At 40.6% G+C, this 23,009-nt stretch overlaps 1 protein-coding gene across 1 annotated transcript in view; it reads left to right on the forward strand.

Annotated features, from left to right (window-relative positions):
- LOC148442936 (uncharacterized) overlaps nt 1-23,009 on the forward strand; it is a 73,321-nt gene that overhangs the window by 1,639 nt on the left and 48,673 nt on the right. The window lies entirely within an intron of this gene.

Genomic DNA, 23,009 nt, shown 5'->3' on the forward strand with positions numbered 1-23,009 from the left:
GTGGGTACACACTGGGCGATTAAAGTGGACGACTGAACGATATCGTTATCGTTCAGTCGTCCACTTTATCGTCCATTTTTAACACAAAAAAGATGAATGATGACGACGACGCGCGTTCCCGCGGGTCGTTCGTCATCCTCGTTCATCGGGCTGACATGCAGGCTAACCTGACGACCTCGTCAGGTTGCTGCATGTCAGGGAATGGGTGAGAGAGCCCGGCGCTGAACGATATCGCTAATGATATTGTTCAGCAGCTGTGCTCAATGTCATGAACGACATTGAGCACAGCCTGCCGGGGACACACTAGACGATATCGCTCAGGGAGCATATCGTCTAGTGTGTATGCACCTTATGGGCCGTATTATATTAGAGGCGATATCGCCCGATGAGCGACGTTTTTTTTCGGTCATATCTCCCCCATGATAATTTGTTGCACTTTCATAGTGAGAAACAGGCGAAAAGTTTTTTCCCATCACAGACCAGGAGAAAAAAAAATGCAAAATCCTTATTTTTGCCTAAAAATGTGGGGATTTCTTTCGGAACCCTTTGGACAATCCCCCCCCCCCCCCCCCCCCCAATGTTAAATTACCCCAACATTTCTTCCTAAGTTGCGTACTTTGGCAAAAAACGACCACTAAATTTTTGGAGAAAAATTAAATCATAACTTTGAAAATGGGTGTAACGTATTGGGTCTGGTTTTTCAGGGGGCTGGAGGGATGTGACAAGTGATTTAAACATCGCACGTGGCGGCAGCAGATGTTTTTTTTTAACAGCATTAAAAACCCTCTATATCCTACAAAACACTAGGCCCAATTCAGCACAGGTCGCAAGTTTGCACGCACCTGGCTGCCGCAAAAATATCCAAATGAATGTGATCGCAGTGCAATCACATCACTATACCAAGACGGCCACTACTGTTTTAAGCTGCCCACTTCCCATTACATCAGCAATACCTTTGCAAGTCTGTGAAAACATCGAGAATCATCGGACCCATACGCACAGTTATGGTTGACCTGACCTCACTCACGAACTGCTAAACTTCCTGTCCGGTGCAGTATCTAGAGCACAGGCTGTGTATGCTATCGCATGGGCTTAATTATGCACACCCCTGTAACGGCGTTCAAATGCACTGGCACGCCTGCATTTCTTTGACCACCCCCCCGTCACCACCCAAAAACGGTAATTTCCTGCCAAATCACTTTATTATAAGACTGCGCGCTCACTGCGATCGCTTCCCGATCGCAGTGGCCGGTTTGCGCACGTGCATACGCATTCACAGAATGCAAACATCGGTCGAGTGCGTGTGAACGCAGGCTTGCGTTACTTGCTGAATCAAGCCCACTGACCACTCTATACCGTACACTATATCACTGACCTCTCTACACCCTATACTACATTACTGTAGGACTCCCTTTATCTAATGAGTCTTCAGTAAGCAGCAGCTGAGCACACAGAAAAAAAGCCAGAAATGTATTATTAGGCGATAGGTGGTAGTAGTGCTCACAATTAAGTGAAAGAGTATACACTGGTGGCCAAAATTACAGACACATTTTGAAATTTGAATGTTTTTCAACTTTGAATGCTTATGAAAACTGTTACACTTCATGGAGTGCAATGATTCCTATATCAAATGAAAGAAAATTTAATGCTGAATTCAACACAATAAACAGTGGTCAAATATTTGCATTACAAGGGAAGTTGTGCAGTGAAAACAACACTTAGGGTGAAAATCCCTGTGTACTTATGATGTTACTGTCCTATCAGTATTTCGTTGGGTATCCTTTATTTTTCAAGACAGCAGCACGGCGAGGTGGCATTGAGCCAACCAATGTTTGGAGCTCTTCCTTCTTTATTATGTGGTGCCATGAGACAATTATAGCCTCAATTGTCTTTTATTGGATGGACACCTCAGATGCACCAGTTTTTTCAAACGGAACCACAAATGTTCTATGGGGTTCAGGTCTGGGCGGTTTCCTGGCCATCCCAGCACCAGTATGTCATTCTCCGTGATCCACTTTTTGCACATCCGTGCAGTGTGGCAGGGAGCTGAATCCTGCTGGGAAAAAAATGGGGCATTATCTGGAAACAGATCCCTGATAGAAGGTAGAAGTTTTGGTTGTAGGAGGGTGTCAATGTACTTTCTGCTGTTCAGTGTGCCATCTACTGTATTTCAAGAACATACATTTCTGTACATGTGTGTTACCGAAATCAGATATTAGGCTCAATATAGTATATGCTGAAACACAGAAGTGAATGATATACTGAGATGTATAAATGATGAGGAAACTGTATGTAGTGGTACAACCAAACTTTATTAAAGTCACAGTTCTTGGTGTGTCCCAAGGGTGACTGATAATGCGCCCTTCCAGTCTATAATGCTCCAGGCGATGACCCTGACCCTTAAGCTGCCCCCGATCTTTTATTCATTTCCTGCAGCTTTTGCTGCCCTGCTGTTATCCATCCATTGCTTTAGCTCTTCTATCTCCTGCTTTAGTCCCTCTTATTTCGTGGTCTTTCTCTTTCCTGCTCACCAGTTTACTGAACTTCTTATGCAGCTTGTCGTAGCCCTTCTGTTCTGTCTTAGCCCTAGTGAGCTCGTGCTCCATAGCTTCCGCCTTCTTGGTGTATTCCAACAGCAGTCCCGCCAGCCTCCTAGTCTCTGCTCTTTCATTCTTAAGCTCTTCTCTTAGGTCTTGTTCTTCCTTCCTGGATGTTACTTCTTCCTCTCTCATGAGGGCGACCTGCTCAGATATTGCTCTTCTCCTTTCTATCAGCAGACTCAGGTCAGTGAGTTGCCTCTGAATGTTCTGCAAGTCATAAAAAATTTGGGATTATAACCAAAAAGTGATGTTTTTCTTTCTATAGAATATAGTTATTGTTCCTCTATTTTTATGCACAGTTACCTCCATCCATTCTGTAGAAGTTATTAATTCTGTAAATACTGCACCACTACATAACTCATATAATTACCTTCATCTGCACAGCACTAAGGGGTACTGCATCCGTGCCAGGGTTCCTGGGTGTGCTGGGCCTCCCTCTGCTAAAGCAATTGTGTACTCTGGAAGAGAATACGCACTGACCAGCGAGTGTGTACTGTGCTGCTTCCCCTTCCCACTGACCATCTTAATCGGCATATGCGATTAAGATGATAATTTAAAAAAATTTCTCACTTCTCCAAGCAGATAGAGTTCTAGGTTCAGTCTTTGACAACCAACAAAAAGTGACTTTCAGAAAGGCATCCAATTTAAAACAACATCTAGTCCCAAGTCTATTCAAAAGACCAACAAAAGACCCAGATACTAGCACCATTTCTTGGTTACCCCCTAAACCATATGGATATTTTAAGTGCGGTGGAGCTAGATGCATCACATGCAGATTTTCCAAAAATAAAGTGACTGATGTAATTCCTTTCAAAATAAAAAACAGTTCAGCATAAACAATTTTTTGAACTGTAAGTCGACGTACATAATTTGTGTCATCCAGTGTAAGTTCGGCCTACTGTATGCAGGAAGGACGACTTGACCTTTACACAGATTTGCTGAACATGTACAGAATATATTGAATAGCTTTAAAAACTATTGTTTGTCTAGACATGTGTGACACATGTGTGGCAGTATGATATACCCTGTGTGAATAGATCCACGTAAAGTACATCCTGCCCATGGAGGATGCACTGCAGTGGAGATATAGCACACCAATATAGCATACAGGGGATGTATAGCACACCAGTATAGCATACAGTGGAGGTATAGCACACCAGTATAGCATATAGTGGAGGTATAGCACAACAGTATAGCATACGGTGGAGGTATAGCACAACAGTATAGCATACAGTGGGGTGGAAGTACATTTAAAAAAAACAGGGAATAGCAAATACAGCAAACAGTGATGCAGTTCGGCATGACATATACAGGTGACTGAAACAATTTAAATATGAAATAAACTGAATGAATAGATCCACGTATTTGTACATCCAGCCCAAGAAAGAACCATCCAAGGCAGCCATCTGGGGCGCACTGTGTAGTTAAATCTGGCAGGGTGTGCAAGTAGCAAAAGTATAATGTCCAGGTGGAGGAGAGAAAAAAAAAAGGGTGACCGCATTACAAGTTAAAAACCATACAGTGATCTGCAAAAAGCCACAGCGTCTCCTTCGCTCAAGTGTGTGGTCTTGTCGCATCCAGCAGTTTGTGGAGTTCGATTTGGCTGCAGCATGAGACAGCAGCCGAACCCACTCTCAGGGGAGTTGAGATGAAGGTGGAGGGTCAGCATTCCTGTGCTGCTGTTTGAGAAATGGTTTAATTTTTGGTTACAAAGTAGTCAAAAGTCCAAATCCAGTTCAAACTCCGGTTCTAACTCCATGCTTCAGATGCAGGCTATAATAATGGCAAGGCCAAGCCTGTGTGTGCAGGCTTTAGAATAAGTCCCTTTTGCAGGAGAGGCTAGGTCAGCTGGTACAGGGGGAGGGAGTGTTTGAGCAGATTGTTCAACAAGCTAATTAATGGTGGGGGGAAGATGTAACCTCATAGTTGTAACCTCATAGTTGTAAAACAAGCTTTCAAAACAGTAAAAAGCATCAGATATGGAAGATGGCATTAGTTTACCTGGAAATAGATGAAAGATGTCCCACTAGATTAAGTAGTGATGCCTTGGGTCCCCATCGGTCCCTATTCTTTTCTACTGTGGATTATTATATCTTTTTACTGTGGAATTTACCCAGTTCTCAAGGTCCCATTTAGCTATATATTTATTTTGTATTTAGACATCACGACTCTCCATTCTAGCAAGTCCGATACAGTATATTTATTGATTCACCTCTTTACTCATTTTATGTATATTGTTATCACTCTGCAATTCTTTGGTTATTCTATGGATGTATTGTGTTAAGTAGTATTATTATTTATTTATTAATATAAGTATCATTATTAGTAATAATATTATTACAACTTTGATTATTATGAATTATTACTGTATATTTAATTATCATCATTATTATGATCAATATTATATTTATTTGCATTTTTATATTTATTTTTATTTTATTTATTACTTTTTATTTTTATTTACTTATTATTTTTTTGAATATTTGTCGTCATCTGTATACTAACGAAATATGTTGCTATTATGGAATATTAGATTTCACTTAGGGCTCTCCTTAGTCTAGTCCTTTTATCTGATTACACACATTTTATTCAATCAATTAGGTATGGGTCACTCTTTGAGAAGTGTTTTAGAATTACTAATGAGATTAGATTCATTGGGATATGTTTTCTTCCTCGATTTAAATTAATTTTCTGTCAAGATATTATAACTGAAAATCAAATTTAAAAGTTTATTCAAATAAAAAATAAATAAAAACTGACTGCAAACTATACGAATGTTTCCTTCCTGTTTGTACAAGTGTCCAATTCTCTTAATATGAATTCTTTTTAATATGAATTTATTAACATAGTGTTTCAATATGGATTCTAAACATTAAATTAATTATTATGTATTTTTAATTAATACCCATTCCTGTGCTATTAGGAGTGGTCCATGTATAATCTAACTACCAATTATACTCTCATATGTGCTGCTAATTATCAATTACATATAAGCTGAAATACTGAGTACTTGGATTTGTTAGCCACCTCTGATGAAACGGCCCTCCCCATTGGCTGAGAAACGCGTCAAGTGTTACTCCCCGGATCCTGACTAAGAGAACACCCGATTGGTCACATCACTTGTGTCAGCAAGTTTCACCCTGTTTCACTCCAGTCTGAGCTCCTGTGACGGAGATGCCATCTTCCGCCCTCAGCCGCTGTGATTCATATACGGAGACACGGACTGTCCCTCCAGCGACTGAGACCTCACTTTGCTGGGAATACTGCACGGCGTGGCTCTCCCTTTCAGGTCAACAGAGCTGCCACGCTGCTGGAGCTACCAGGAACTAAGGTAGATACGACAACGCTGTTTATGACCGGGACGCCAGTTCACAGTGTCACAACAAACAGATCAAGTGTGGTCCCATTCACGGGGACACCGCTGTTTACAAGTATCACCAAACCCAGTTCCCCCCTATATATACTTTTCTGAACATCTGGAGTTGGGTGTATGCGCAAGACTCGTTACTACCTCTGCTTGTGCAGTTATACAGTACCTATATGCTTTGTGGCTGAATGTGGACTCTCTAAGTGAATGATGCTTTGCTGCTAAGCCTTCACTTATTATACTAACAATTGCTGCTATTTTCCATTCCATGCAAATTTTATCTGCACTATCAAACTGACCACTTGTTTAACCATGAATATTTCTGTATGCATTAATTCAGCAGATCCTGGATTTGAGTATTAATTATTTCCATTATTTATTATATTTTTCTATTGTTTATTTTATACCACATATTTGTATTTTTATTACGTATGTTCTGTTAGCGTTATTAAATATTATTCCTCTGTCCAGCGCTCTCCCTAATTCTTTTCTAACCTCTGTGCAGCTGCATTATAAGATACAGTAGGAGCGGGCCCTTGTGCAGCCTCTGTGCGGACCTCTTCCTCTCAGGCAGCGCAGTATGCTCTGGTTTTGTGCCAGAGTCTACAGCAGGTGCGCAAGTCTCGGGGAACATGGCGTCTGCGCTCTGTGTGAATAATGACCTGGCACAGATCCATGCACAAATATCTCCAGGGACAAACGATCAGGAACCTTGGACTGTCTCTGGGAATTAGTGATAGGTGACAATTATGGTGATACACTGGAAGGTGTGGGGGTGTTACAGGTATGTGGGACGCCCTGAGCTAATAAATATTGTACAAATAACGTGCTTACCTGGCACTTAGAGATGTTGGGAGGGGAAGCGGAGCTCGTCCTTTTCAGCCATAGTTAAAATGTGATGAGACAACTGATAAACAGTGACAATGGATTGGGCCTCATGATAATCCTCTGTCCCTGTGATATTTTACAGTCTACTATAACTTCTCCATTTCCATATCTCTCATTATGGAAGGTCCTGACAGGGATGGGGCGTGACTGTGGCACACTGTGGGGGAAATGGGCTCACCCACAATGGACATTAAATAAAAATGCAATATTTTATACCACATGCAGGGCAGACGCCTGCCTCCATGGTGTGCAGCAGTGTAAGTTATAGTGGCCGGTGATATTGATATAATACAAGTAAACCATATCTTTGTCACTCAAGCACCTCATTGTTACATACAAATTGGCTGACATTCCTTTTTAAATCTTTCCTTTATCATAATAAGTAAATTGACAAACTTATTTAAATAATTTTCAGATAGGGATCCACATACATACAACTTATCATATGATCATGTGTCCATGTTTCTGGGCAAATGACAACATACAGTTACCCTATGCCATTTATCCTAACTGTTAGAGATTCTGAAATAAGGAGCCACATGAACATACATATTGCATGATCTTACATTAGTCAGCACATGAGTAGATGGGGCATATTCAATTAGGTGCGAGCATAGCAAAATTCCCGAACCTGCAGGGTTTTGCCTGCAGGTGCAGGATTTTTGCTATACAATCAGTTGCCAGGGTTTTTCCTATTTTGAGCGCCGGGAGGTTTTTTTTTTAGCGCACCTCCAGAGCACGACCAATTTTTCCTAAAATCCACAAATTTAGGAAAAAAGATCGGAAAATTTTCTGGGATCCCAACGGCACCCCTCCTAATAACTAATTAAGCAATTGGAAGTTTCCAATTAGCTTAATTAGTAATACTCGCCTTCCGAAGTGCTGTCTTCTGGATCCAGTGTCGGGACCCGGCCTCCTGCAGCAGCTGTGAGTATGTCAGTGTGTGTGAGTGTTTGTAAGTCTGTATGAGTGACCCCCGGTGTGTGTGCCCCCCCCTTCCCCCGTGTCAGGGTCTCCCCCCTGTAATGGGCGCTGGGAGAACTACATTTCCCAGCAGCCCTTGTGACTCCCAGCAACCCCCTCTCCAGTGACCAGTTTTTTTAAATCGGATACCGCAGGTATCAGGAGTGCGTATACCCGCGGTAATCCAAAATTGGGCACAAAGGGCGCAAGGTTTTTCTCTCGCTAAACCTCCCGCCCAAATGAATATGCCCCCATGTGTTGTGTTGCTTGTGACGTTGTTGCATTCTGTTAGTTTGCATCTTATGCATGTGTACTAAAGGGGGCCCTCAGATAATTTTCTACAAATGATATTAAGATAATCTAAAAGAATAAAATAAATGGTAACCACACTAAATGGTTTTTCTATTCACAAATAAAGCTTTAAATCAACTCTTTAAAATAGGAGGATTCTTTTGGAAACTCTCATAAATCTATAATGACGAAATAATCTTCCTAGTCCCAACATTCTCTACTTATATAAAAAAGGACGGAAGAGGGGAAGAATTAGAAAAACAATTGCACAGGAGTAAAAGTACATCAGAAAATGAAGTCTACTCAGGTAGGGTCTCTACTACAAGGAAAATATGGGGGTGCTCCCTAGAGTGTACGTTTATATGCAGCAAGAGAGGGTAAAGAAAAAGACTCCTTGGCGAGGCACACCCCACAATTTCATAATCACAAGAAATAGAATAGTAGTTAAAACATACCTTTTATTAAATAATCAATATAAAGAGAAGAAGAGAAAATCACTAGAATAACTATCTATGACCATATTACGGAGATAAATGAATGATCAAAGCACTAATATCACACACAGACAAAAAAAAATATATAACAAATTTACGAAAAATAACAATAGCGACACAGAATAGTTATGTGTAGAACCTCAGACACTGTTATCATGTTATCCCTATGCAATAAGTAGAACAAAGATGTATGTAGTCTGTATCCACTGTGATGATTATGGTTAGATCTAAGCAGTAACAGATGTGTTTTAGGTATGGTACCTTGCTGTAATTACCGCACATATATATACAGGATCTAAACGTTTTGCAAGCTGTGCTAACAATGCCGCCCATATGTATTCAGAAACCAAACTATTATTCTGCATATAGTGGAAGAAACTGACATTTATACAAATGACAGTGTATTGTTGTCATCAATATGTATAGCTTGCTACAGTTGCTGCACACATGTATATGCACGGAATATAGTCGTTCTGCATGCAGCGGCGAAATAAAAAAATGGAGATTATATATTTTCTCAATGTGACACCTCATTGTGATAGTCACACACCTAGATGCAGAATCTAATAGTGCTGTATGCAGTAGAAAAGATACATAAGTTAGAGCTCATGAGCAAAAATCATACATCTGAAATAAATGCTGATCGCTAAGTACAATAAGAGCAATGTCACAAGATAGACAGCACATAAATATTACATTATAAGAAAGAGAAAAGGGGAAAATGAAACTTAAATAAATCTAATATACATCTAATATAATACATGTATACTAAAAAGCTGTTCACCATCAAACCGTACCATAATCTAATCACAATGGATATACTGGTGATACGAGGCGTCCCTCTATTATACCAGGGAGAGTACAGGTTCAAATGACGTCTAAATAGATTGAAAAGTCAGAGTATGTGCACTTACAGGCCAGCTTCTGCTGTCCAACGTCATACAATGTAGAGGATGATGAATGAGTTTCACTGTCTCTAGGCACAATTGGAAACAGTGTAGTCTGCTTCTGCTGTTAGTGCCTATAATATCCTGAAATCCCTGTTGCACTAAGCAGCGCAGGGAATCAGAGTAAATGGCAACTAATGAGAGAGCAGAGAGATGAAAAGAGAAATAGTACCTGTCCCTAAATCTCCCAGGAGGTTGTTGGTGTGGAGATCCACAGTGCGCACTGGGATCCCCTCAGCTGAAGAACCAACACGTGTTTCACCGGAAGCTGGCTTTGTTAGCGAAAAACTCTGATTCCCTGCGTAAGGTTATAACGGAGAAAATTATTCAACCAACAATTCACTGATTTGAATTCAAAGATGGTCTAAGACTTCATTTGATTTGCCTGCGAGGATCATATTTCAGATTATGAGAATGGCATTGAATTCACTGGGTTTGAAAAGTCGGGTAGAATCTTGGATGAGTTACACCTTATCTTCTTCTTCTGCTTGAGCCGTAGCTTTGTGCAGAGCAGAGTATTCTGTTACAACTTGTGCATCTAATTCCAGTTCAGCAACAAATCTATCATCAGTTGCCCCAATAGCTCGTTTGGCGTAGATCTTCCCTAGCTTGTAACATATGTGCTCCTCTTGAGTGTCTCCAATTACATACAGTATTGTTCCATTGAATGCAAACTGAAGCATAACCCATCGCAAATGTGTGTAGTGATTAAAAATTTGATGGATTAAATCTGGAAGCATGAGTGCTTCCGAGAAATTTAAGATATTGGGCGTCAGGGCCATGTGTGGCATAGCACTCCATTAGTTGGTGGAAATAATGAACTTGTGCTCTCTAAGAGCTTACTGCTAAAATAGGTGCTCTTGCTTGAACCACGAATTTACACACCATCTGAAATCCTGTCAACCTCATCTTGATGTATATTCCAGCGTGAGCAACTACTGATGCTAGATTCGTTGTTGTGTTTGATGATCCTTCTGAGGCTATAATCAGATTGACTATAGCTCTTCTCATTGGTATACTAGATCGAATCAGATCAAAGCATAACTCAGCTGCTTCATCAGTTAAGAACCAATCCTCTTTAAGAGGAAGTGCTGTCTTAGAAGAATTCATTCTAACGCTGAGGCCACACAGGGATTTTGTGCAGTTACTGCCTTTGCGGCAATTTATGATGATATAGCAAATTATTGTTGTATATGCTTTTTCAGGAACTGCAAGTCTATCTATGATAGTGACTGCATTTGCAAATGTGTCCTTAGAGGTGCTTGTGATATCATATTCTATTGCATCAATCATGAATGTTTGCACATCGTTGTTGCCCCTTAGCACACCATTCACAGTTGAAAGCTGAACAATTTTTATCGTGACACCATGTTGTTTTGCGAAGGCTGCTAATGCATTAGCAGGATCTTGTAAAGCCCCAAACAAAACTGACAAGATAATTCCATGGCGGACCTCACTCCCAATATCGTCATTACGTAATACTGAGTCTAAAGCAGTGAGCATATGCTTTCAATAGCCTGCATTATGTATCATTCTAATTGCAAAACACATAATATCCAATGATGACCCTCTCGTTTGCTTGGCGATCGTAGCAGCTGCTGGATTGCCCGCCCTAAATCCACCTGGCATAAGATTATCGGCTAACTTGAATATTTTACTCATTGTATCCTTCGTATTTGAGTCTGGATCTAGATAACTAATAACTTAGAATAAGCCATGCTCTTCCATTTGAATACATTCTTTGGCCATTCTATTAATATGCACAAATTACTGGGAACATAGCATTGTGCTTTTGAACTCAATAATAAATCTGACAACCGATAATAACACTAATGGTAATTTTTGCACCTCTTCATTTTGAAGACTACATTGAACCATGTGTACAATACCCATGTAGTCCTGAACTCAGGAAAATTAGACTGTGGAGAATTGTGTGGTTTTAGAAAGTCCATGTAAGGAACTGCCGACGTGGACACATTTCTTGGTACCCTTCCACGAAAAAGAGAAGACCCTATATTTTATGCGAAAGGACCTGGGGTTGATGTACTAAGCCTTGGAGAGAGGTAAAGTATCAACTAATCAGCTCCTGTCTTTTTTCAAACACAGCCTGTAATGTCCATCATACCCATTATGTTGACTGTTTTCAGTTTGTTTACTTCTACTAACCCCCTGAAATTTTTTTTGATGCTGTAAAGCGACTTCGAGTCCTGAAGGAGAAAAGTGCTATATAAATACTGTATAATTATTATTATTATTATAACTAATGTGACAGAACTTTATCTCCACTTTATCACTCTACAAGGCTCAGTACATATCCTGTGGCAAAAGTAATTGGCACCCATCATTGTTTATTCCATATTTAATAGAAATCAGACTTTGCATTTGATCTTTGATTCAAAAAATGTGACCCTTAGCCTAATATTTCTAATATTTTGTTGTACAACCTTTAGAGCCAATCCCTGAAATCAGGTGATTTCTGTAACTAAATGAGTCTTTTGCACCTGTCAACAGTGAGTTTGGCACATTCTCTCTCAGCAAACTGCTCCAGCTACTCAGGTTTGATGGGTGCTCTCTCCAGATGGCGGGTTTCAGCTCTTTCCATAGATGTTCAATAGGATTCAGATCAGGGCTCATGGAAGGCCAATGTTTTGTTCTTATCCTTTTACGTTGCTCTTAGTTTTGTGTTTGTGCCATTATCCTGTTGGAGGAACCATGACCTGTGACTGAGACAGAGCTTTCTGACACTGGCCAGTATGTTTCGCTCCTGAATGCCTTGATAGTTTTGAGATTTCATAGTGCCCTGCACAGATTCAAGGCGCCCCATGACAGACACAGCAAAGTAGCCCCATAAAATAACCAAGCCTCCTCCATGTGTCACAATTGAAAGCTTCATTTTTCATCTGTGAATATAAAGCTGAAGGAACTTGCCAAGAAGCTTCAGTTTTGACTCATCTTTCCAAAGGGCATTCTCCCAGAAGCATTGTGACATGCCAGTATGCATTGAGCACAATTCAGTCTAGATTTTTTTTTATGTAGTTTTTTTTACGAAAGTGGAGTCTTGGCAGGAATGGACTGGGGCTGCTCAGCAGCCCTGGCAGTCCCCCTTACGTGCTCCCACACAAGGGGCATGGCCTCGCATCAATGAGAAGTGGCCTCACCTTATGGGATGTGTCATAAATCACAGGGTGCTTGGCACACCCCCGTATTTCAGTATCCCGGCCAAACAGAGCCAAGAGTCTTCCCGGTTTGTTCCCCCACTGGAAGAAGCGGCTTCTACACTTTTTAAAGGATGATTGGATGTTACCCGCAAGAATTTTACTAAGTGCATTGCGGGTTTCCAAGAGCTTATGGTAGTCATCTTTGGACATGGTCAATTTATGAGAAGTCTCCAGCGATTTGATTTGTTGTAAAAGAACTGCAACCTGTGCAGACTTTTGTTTTTTCATATATGAACCTAATTGAATAAGCTTGCCGCGGATGACGCATTTGTGCGCCTCCCAAATTGAGATTGGTGAAACTTCCGGGGTCAATGTATTCAGACAGGGCCGTATCAAGTTCAGCTTTACAGTAGTCGTCATGCAGAAGGGACTCATTAAGTCGTCATGTCCATTGCTTAGAAGAAAAATGTGGGATAATCAGAGTCAGGGAGATAGGGGCACGATCCGACCACGTTATTGGGCCAATGTCAGTGTCAGCGAGCATGTGGAGATGTCTATGACTAATAAATATATAATCTAAGCGAGAGTAAGTGTTATGTGGATGGGAGAAGGAGTAGTTGCGGCCTATGGGGTATAAAGTCCTCCATGAGTCTGCCAACTGATAATTATGAAACAATTTCTTGACCTGTTTATATTTAGAGGAAGGGTATCTAGGTGCACCATTAGATGTATCTAGTAGGGGGTCTAATGTCCAATTGAGATCCCCGCCCTAGAGTGTGATGCCTTTAGTTAAAGAATCAAGCATATCCAGGGAAGATCGAAGAAAATTATACTGGGCTTGGTTAGGGGAGTATATATTAATGAATGTGAAGTCTTGATTCTATATGTGGCATGTAAGCAGGAGTAGTTTACCTGGGATCAATCTGTGTATGTGTACGTCAGAAATGGGGAGTTTGTGTGAGAATAGGATTGTGACACCTTTAGATTTCCCATCAGGGTTATTATTTTAATAAGCTGTAGAGTAGTGCTTATCACACAGGGACGGGGATTGTGCAGACAGTTTAAAATGGGTTTCTTGAACCAATGCTACATCCACCCGGTTTGCCCATAAGGAGCGTAAAAGCGTAGAGCGTTTTTCAGGGGAATTCAGTCCACGAGCATTTACAGAGGAAACTAGAAGTTTGATAGGATGAGACATTAGGGAAAATATAGGAATTGTGTAAATTGCAGACCCTGTGAGGTAAAGGAAGAGAAAAAGTAGGAGTAAAAAGAAGCAAAGAAATGGTTAAGTACAAACATTAACAAAATTTGTAAGTAGAGCAAGAACATTGAAAAACCCGCGACTGAGACCACGGAACACAAATTATGATCCGAGGGCTCAGTAGTATTATACATCGCGCGGGCGAGGGGGCATAGGGGGGCGGCATCAACTTGAACCTCAATTATATAGCAAAATATAAAATCTAGATAATGACATCAGAACAAATTAGAACAAGCCTACGTTACTTTATGGGAGTGAGCATCAATAGTTAACTCGATATAGGAAACAACATCCTAGAAGTTAAACTGTAACAGACCATCAGGTATTGTCCTTCTCTGAGCGAGCTGGTTGCCAAGAGGTTGGGCGTGTAGTATTAGAGGGCAATTCCAAATGTTCCAGAGGCTCCTTCCAGTCCGGAATCTCAATTACTGGAAATCCCAGGGAGGAGCAAAAGGAGGGAAGGTCAGATGGATTGTAGAGGGAGTGTATTTTGCCCGAGAAGGTCACCTGTAGATGGAATGGGAAACCCCACCGGTACTTTAGTTGGCGTTTCCGTAATTCGTCAGTCAGGGGGCGAAGCATTCTGCATTTTTGCAACGTATGCCAGGACAAATTTAGAAAAATATGAATGATTTCGCCGTAGAAGTCGATTCCATCCAGTTGTCTAGCCTTCTGCATGATTTCCTCCTTTTGGGAGAAATAGTGGAGTCGACAGATGACATCTCTAGGTCAGTCGGAGGGGGTGCCTCGGGGGCGCAAAGCTCTATGAGCTCTATCGATTCGTATTCTGTCATTTGGATCGCTGCCGAGGATCTCATTGAAAATCAGCGTCGGCTAGGTTAGAAGGAAGGACATCCTCAGGCAAGCCTCTGATGCATATGTTATTTCTTCGGCCACGGTTGTCCAAATCTTCCACCCTGGCCTTGAGAGACAGCAATTCTGTAGATTGAAGAGACACCATTTTAACCAGTTTAGATAGGGTAGTGTCAGTGTTATCCCGACTATCTTCCAAGGAAGTGAGACGATCTGAGAGTATGGAAAGGTCCTGCTTAATGGAGACCAGTTCCTGTCTAATAGTATTTTGTATGTCATGTTTAGGACAAGAGTTCTTGTAGCTCATTGCCCGACGTAGCTGAAGGAAGAGATGACGAATCTTCCATGGGTGAAGGGCTAGGAGGGTTTGAGTGAACTGGAGAGAAGGCAGAGGAATCAGGCGGGGACTCCTGTTTAGAAGGTGTTGGAAGGAGGAATGGGATGATGAGTGTCCTTATTTGCAGATTTCCCGGTCTTGCCCATGGCATAGAAGGATAGGCGAGTGTAGGCAGATGATGGGCAAGGTATATGTGTATTAGCGTAAAGATGTCTTGTAGAGGTGAGGCAGTTGAGCACCGACCCCCTGAGGCCAAGAGTTAGGCTACCATCATGGTCGGTCCAATCTCATGGTAGCATAGATGAGATGCTAGTGGCAGTCGTGGTCGTCCAGTTCATAAACAGGACACAGAGGATAATGCAGTGAGAGTGAAGACAGAAATGTGGAACGAAAACCCAGAGATTCCTTAGGGCCTGCAGTATTCAACAGTCACCACCAGGTGGAGCTCCAGAACACCACCACAGTATCAGGGGATTCGTAATATAAAGCAGTGAACACTGTTTCCAGCTCTGTTAGAAAATTATAGAGTATAGCTACACAGAGTACTGTGGTGGGGGCAATAAGGACAACAGCTTGGGCTACTGGATATTCCCTGGACTTGCAGGGGGATTATGACAGTCAGAAGGTGAGATAAGCAGGTTTTATTACCCAGGTTTGTGGGCAGCAGCAGGACCAGGCAGGTGATTATTTCAGGGGAAGCTAACAGATATGGACCTGTTAGGGGAGATGGTCATCTGAAGGAGAGGTGGACTAAGTGTCCATCACTTGGAGCCTCTACTTGATATCCAGGAGGGGGACAGAGCTGCGCAGAGACAACATGGCGTCCGCCAACAAATCGCGGCCCCGCACAGCCACCTCACAAGCTCAGAGACAGCAACAGGGAGAACATCGGGACGGGAGCAGGTAGCGGCCGGTGAGGACCCGCAAGACCCTCCCGAGGTATGGGTGTAGTGTCCGTAAGCAGCCGCGGCAGTGATGAAACGGCAGCGCCGCGGGTGCTCTAAACTTGAGTCCGCGGCTTCACGGCTGTGAGTAGGCCGCAGGTGAGACTGGCTCGTGGGGACACTCAGGAGGCACAGGGGCAGCACGGGTGGGTGCTGGCTGTATAGTGGGGATCCGGATATCACTTCCCGGTTATTGCAGCTCACGCTGGGGCAGTCTTCAAGTCGCCAAAGGGTCTCCCAGGGCAGGAGCTGTGAGCAACTACGTCTGCCTTGGCTACCAGTTAGGCCACGCCCCCCAAGATCTAGATAATTAATGGTGTCACAACTAAAAGTGTGTGTGAAGTGTAGATTGAATGTGTTCAAATTGAGATAATTAACAAAATCAAGTGCTTTATCTAAACCCCTATCCCAAATAATAAATAAATCATCTATATAATGGCCATAGAGGACCAGGTTATCTCTATATGGGCCGCTCCAGATGTATTGCTCCTCGAAGTGACCCATATAGAGATTAGCGAAGCTAGGCGCAAACCTGGTCCCCATGGCCGTCCCAAGTGCCTGTAAATAATAAGTGTTCTCAAATAAAAAATAGTTGTGCGTGAGAATGAATAAAATAGAACCCAGTATCCATATCTAAATAGTATTTAGCTGTTTCAATCCCTGCTGTATGTGGGATATTTGTGTATAGTGCTTTGACATCAAGAGTGAGAAATCCCCACCCTGCTATCCAAGACACTTCCGCAGTTTTTTGTAATTTATGTTTGGTATCTTTAATGTATGATTGTAGATCAGTGACGTGACCCTGCAGGTGTGCATCCACAAACTGTGATAAATTAGAAGTGAGGGAACCTATACCAGAAATTATGGGACACCCAGGAGGTGAAACCAGTGATTTATGAATTTTTGGTAAGTGATAAAAAATGGGAGTGATGGGATAGGTGCATATTAAATATTTATAGATATCTTCTGATATTGCACTCTCTTCCTTGGCTCTGTCCAACATGTTTTCATATTTCCTCCTATAAACAGCAGTGGGATCTTTCAATAATACAGTATAACACTTTTTATCCTGTAACTGTGTCATGGCCTCCGATAAGTAATCTGACGGGGTAAAAACTCTTTTGATTTCTCAATTTGTGGCAAATTCTTGAAATCAGTTAAAGTTTTATTGTAAAAAATATTTATAGCAGGACTTTTTTGTTCTAGTAGAAAAAAGTTAGACTTCTTTTTGAATTTAGGCATATTTGGAAACTTATCGCATGTCTCTATATCAAAAAGTAATACTTCAACAGAATTTTCACCTAATAATTGCTCTTAACATAAAAGACCCTCCCGATCCTCATCATTCAGAATTATAGGGGAGAGATCATGGTTAGTTTTAATTACTTTTTTGGACACAAAATAGCGTTTCCTACATAAATCCCTTGAGAATTTATTTAATTCTAGAAACAGTTCAAATAAATTTTGATCTTTTGTTGGTGCTAAATTCAAACCTCTCTGTTGTAATCTTTTCTCATTTTCATTTAGTTCATAAGTGGAGAGGTTATAAATTCCTATTTCTTTTATGTGTATCTGGCTCTCCTGAGTTCTTTTTCCTCTCCCTCTTCTTCCTCTCTTTCTCTGCGTCTTTTGATATATTGGGGAGTGTGATTGGTGAGGACTTCGTAAGGATTTTTGTGGTGATGGTCTATCCCTCGAGGAAAATCCTTAGAACAAGGATGTTCCTTGATAGATGTAGGAGAGGGGGCTCTTGGTTTAGTAATCTGTACATTTGGACCTGATCTGTTCCTAGAATGTGAATCATCTCCAAATTTCTTGAATCTCACTTCTGTGTATTGTGATGGTTAAAATCTCTATTCCTGAAATGTGGAGGGGGAGAAGTAGGTTGTCTGTTTCTGTAATAATCTTTTATGGAGGGATCTTTTCCTTTCTTGTTATACGTTCTAATTTTATTGGATTTATAATCATCTTGGTCTCTGAATAATTTGCGTTTCTTTATCTGTACCAGTTCTTTTTCAAATCTCTCAACTCTACTGTTAATTTGTTCATCTTTTTCTTTAAATGTAATATGCTATTTAAATTTAAGTAAATCATATTTTGTTTCTTCTATTTTCTCTATGATTTTAGTCACTTTATTTTCTCTGTATCTGATCAGGAGTTTAATGAGTGAGAAGGAACATTGGTCCAATATTTTGTTCCACTCTTCTTGTAAAGTAATGTCATCATTTATTGCTAGATGTTTCAAAATTCTCAGACCTCTTGGGACAATTTTTTCATCTAGATATTTTTTTCTGCTAACACACACTTGTGTTACTAATTCACAGTGGAAGTGTTGCTACTAATTACCACATGAATAGATACATAGTATTGTGGGACTCTCGTCTATTCTAGATACATTTGTATCATAAATATCTCAAGTTATCTCAATGAAAAACGGCTATACTGCTACCTTATCTATTTGTGATTGCAATTCATTTTAATCTATTATATTATTATTGTTTTTTTACAATTGCATTCTGATTTTATAGTTTCCTCATTTAATATGTTAATTATTGTTATATGTACTTATATGTAATACATTTTTACGATTTATTACAAGCCTCCTGTTCAAACCTTGTCATTATTGCATAAATTACAGATCAAATTCACAGTGCTTCGTGCAGTATACTTTGTGGTCACCACAAAGAACCCCTATCTTGGGAAGAGCTGTACTTAACTAGTGAGGGACTTCCAGGTCTGATCCTGTAGGCTTCAATTTAGAGGCCCAATAGCTTTAGACCATGGTGTCTCAGGTTTATTAATACTTATTGGTTTATATGAGCTGTTGTAGATGAGGCTTTTTTTATAGACCTTTTGCTGTTATATCTTTCTTGTAACCGACGGTTAAATTTGGTGCTTTTTTCTCAAACATACTATCAGAAACTTTCCCTCAGGTACAGTTTTAATGGATAATGGTTGGTGTGAACTCCTGCTATGCAGAACACTTGTTAGTTGCTGGGGTTTTCCTTTACAAGTCTCGAGATTCTTCCAAATTAATTTTTTATAATCGTTAGATCCAGAAATTTGCCCCTTTTAGCATGTTTTTCATACACAAATCTAGGGTTATTACTATTCAGGATTACTATAAATTACTCAAAGCTTCAATTAGTTATTCCCAAAAGCTTGCTATATCATCAATACATTACATAGCATCCAAGCTGATATGTGTTGTGTATATCTTTTCAGTTTCTGTGTGAGACTGTATTCTCCCTTTTTCCATGATTGGCATTCGTAGGGGCACTTGTGGTCCCCATCGACGTAAAAAAAAATAGAAAATTAAATAATGCTAGTAAAGAAAAAAAATACCTGATTGAAGTCTTTATTGTTTTCTGTTTTGAGAAAATTGTCCACTGCCTCTATACTAGCATCATGATTGATGCTGGTATAGGCAAATTTTACAATGCAAGTGATGATCCAATTATTTTCCTCTACTACCTTGTCATCCATTCTTGGTATCATACATATCTTTTAGGTATGGAGGAAGTGTTGTAACGTGTTGTCTCAAAGTATATCAAGAAAAAGTACTTTATATCAAGAAGTACTTGCTTTCTTAGTAAGGCACTGGCGTCACTATGGGGGTGCAAGGGGTATGGGCCGAATTGGGTTACACCATCTAATTGTACAGACAGCTGTAGTATTTAAAAGTAGAGATTATTCATTAGGATTACTTCATTTTTATTATTATTATTAGTTATTATATAGCACACACATATTCCACAGTGCTTTACACTAAATGTCGCATGAGAGATCAAACTTTAATATAAGCATTATTATTTCTATTATTTTTAATATAGGTTATGTGGCAAAACAAATTATAACAGCGCTGTATAGTGGGGAAATAAAGAATAGTACAAAGACATAAAGGAACAACTGGCAAAATACAATCAAGCAAAATGAAAGAATGGTGCAAAAATTGGCGTAATATTGTATAATACATGTAGTAGGTAACAAACAAGTGTCATGCAGAACATGTAACAGTTGTGATACAAGGATGCACTGGTGGATGAGGTGGTAGCTGACTGATCGAGAGAGGGCTTTGCTTGTGAGATTTTATAATTTTACTCATACTTAGTTCTCTGTCTTTTTCCATCCTCTTCTTTCTTGGATACTCCTTTATCCTTTTTCACTGTCCTGTAATGCACCTAAAAAGAAAATATTATCAATGGCCTCTAAACATTGATAAGTATATTGAAATGATATATAGTGAGTTAGTATAAAATGTGGATCACTATGAACAAGTATATACAAATATATTGCACAAATAGACAATTTATAATAAACATTAAAGATTGTAAATACAAAATGTAGCTACATATAGATAGATATAAAAAGAAGGATTCTCCAGCGCTGGAAGAAGGTAAGATACAAATATTTTACTTCAAATAATTTGTGACTATAACACTATACTTTATTAGATTTCCCCTTACTTAACCATGGAGAGCTATTGTGAGAGGTCATAGTAATTATCACAGCTATTATACAATTGGGTAAAACCTTAAAACTATTAATAAAGGATTTAGTTCGATAATGGAGGATATCCCTTTAGGTTTAAATAACATTTATTGTATATTAAAGGTACAAAACAATTTCAGTTATGGACAAAAGTAATATTAAAACATAAAACTTTTTTTGCTTTTTACAGACAATAAATTGATATTATATATAAAAAATAATATTTAAAAAAGACAGCATCAGTAAAATAACATACGGCATAAAATCAAAATAAACCAAAAAATAAAATAGAAAACGAATAAAATAGCTAAATTATATTAGTAGACTGAGCGTGTTTACCGGCACCTGGCTGCTTCCTCAAGCTGTAAAAGGAATGAGTGGTGTGGAAAAAAAACATGTAGATAGTAGCATATAAAATATTGTAGGCAACAATCAGTGTGGTCAGCAAGATTGTATTAGCATTGAAAGCATGGACTATCATTGGGTCTCAAATGGACTATAGTAATATAGATTGAGAGCTTTCATTGTTGGTATAGTCCTTAAAAAAGCATCTGTATGGTAAGTACTATCCTTATATGGATCCAAATTCCAGCAGCGTTGGCATTGAGTTTTGCGCACACAGTGAAGGGTGAGAGTCTTAGCTGCTTACGTATTTCATTACTGTAACTTCATCAGGGTGAACTTCTTAAAGTCAATGGAAACAACCCCCCATTTTGTGTAAGCAAGAAAAAAAATATGTTGCTTAAGCAGTCACACAAAACATTTACAGTATATGCCCAAGTGATTAAGAAATTGCCAAATCATGCTAATAGCCAATTACTGCCAGTTTACTGATAGTGGGAACCCTAATCTTTATCATCTGCTATTTACACCAGCCCATGCTTTCCCAGGTGTAAATGCATTTTTTTCTTGCCAGAACATAACCTTACTGTACTCAGCCTAATTTAGAACACACTTGTTCTGACTATCCAAGCGCAAGCAAGCATAGGTGGCAGAATCATGCAAATCTGCATGGATGCATGTGTGCCCCCTTTTAGTTGGCATACGCAGAGTGAATTCACAAAAGATTTGCTTTGCAAACTGGTGTAGTACTCGCTCAGGGTAGGCTGGTCACACCTACTGACGATAGATTTTAACGTGTTTTTGCTTTGTACACAGATGTGTAACTAAAAATAATTTTAGCAAGTAAGAACATATACAGTATAATTGCAACTAATTTTCCTTATCTAATCCTTTTTTAGTGCATTTAGTACATTTAAAACAAGGGTCGATTCAGTTGTGCGAGTTACAAACTCAGATCTTACACTTTGTGCACTATCGCTGTTCACATCACAAAAGCCGTCGAGTTTTGAAAACAATTTGTTTAATCCAATTGGCAGGAATTTTGCGCCACATTCATGTGAAAACAATTGGTCCAGATGAGTAAGCATAGTCAAGAACCCACAAAACCTTGCCCTTCTTTTTATCTATATAAAAGCATACTGAAGCGAGAAGCTGCCATTTTCATTTGCTGTTGGCTGATCTGCACCCCTCGATCCACCTGCTGTTGGCTGATCTGCACCCTTCGATCCACCTGCTGTTGGCTGATCTGCACCCTTCGATCCACCTGCTGTTGGCTGATCTGCACCCTTCGATCCACCTGCTGTTGGCTGATCTGCACCCTTCGATCCACCTGCTGTTGGCTGATCTGCACCCTTCGATCCACCTGCTGTTGGCTGATCTGCACCCTTCGATCCACCTGCTGTTGGCTGATCTGCACCCTTCGATCCACCTGCTGTTGGCTGATCTGCACCCTTCGATCCACCTGCTGTTGGCTGATCTGCACCCTTCGATCCACCTGCTGTTGGCTGATCTGCACCCTTCGATCCACCTGCTGTTGGCTGATCTGCACCCTTCGATCCACCTGCTGTTGGCTGATCTGCACCCTTCGATCCACCTGCTGTTGGCTGATCTGCACCCTTCGATCCACCTGCTGTTGGCTGATCTGCACCCTTCGATCCACCTGCTGTTGGCTGATCTGCACCCTTGGATCCACCTGCTGTTGGCTGATCTGCACCCTTGGATCCACCTGCTGTTGGCTGATCTGCACCCTTGGATCCACCTGCTGTTGGCTGATCTCACCCTTGGATCCACCTGCTGTTGGCTGATCTGCACCCTTGGATCCACCTGCTGTTGGCTGATCTGCACCCTTGGATCCACCTGCTGTTGGCTGATCTGCACCCTTGGATCCACCTGCTGTTGGCTGATCTGCACCCTTGGATCCACCTGCTGTTGGCTGATCTGCACCCTTGGATCCACCTGCTGTTGGCTGATCTGCACCCTTGGATCCACCTGCTGTTGGCTGATCTCACCCTTGGATCCACCTGCTGTTGGCTGATCTCACCCTTGGATCCACCTGCTGTTGGCTGATCTCACCCTTGGATCCACCTGCTGTTGGCTGATCTCACCCTTGGAT

The sequence above is a fragment of the Taudactylus pleione genome, unplaced genomic scaffold (genome assembly GCF_031769625.1).
Source record: "Taudactylus pleione unplaced genomic scaffold, aTauple2 ptg001386l, whole genome shotgun sequence".
Taxonomy (NCBI): domain Eukaryota; kingdom Metazoa; phylum Chordata; class Amphibia; order Anura; family Myobatrachidae; genus Taudactylus; species Taudactylus pleione.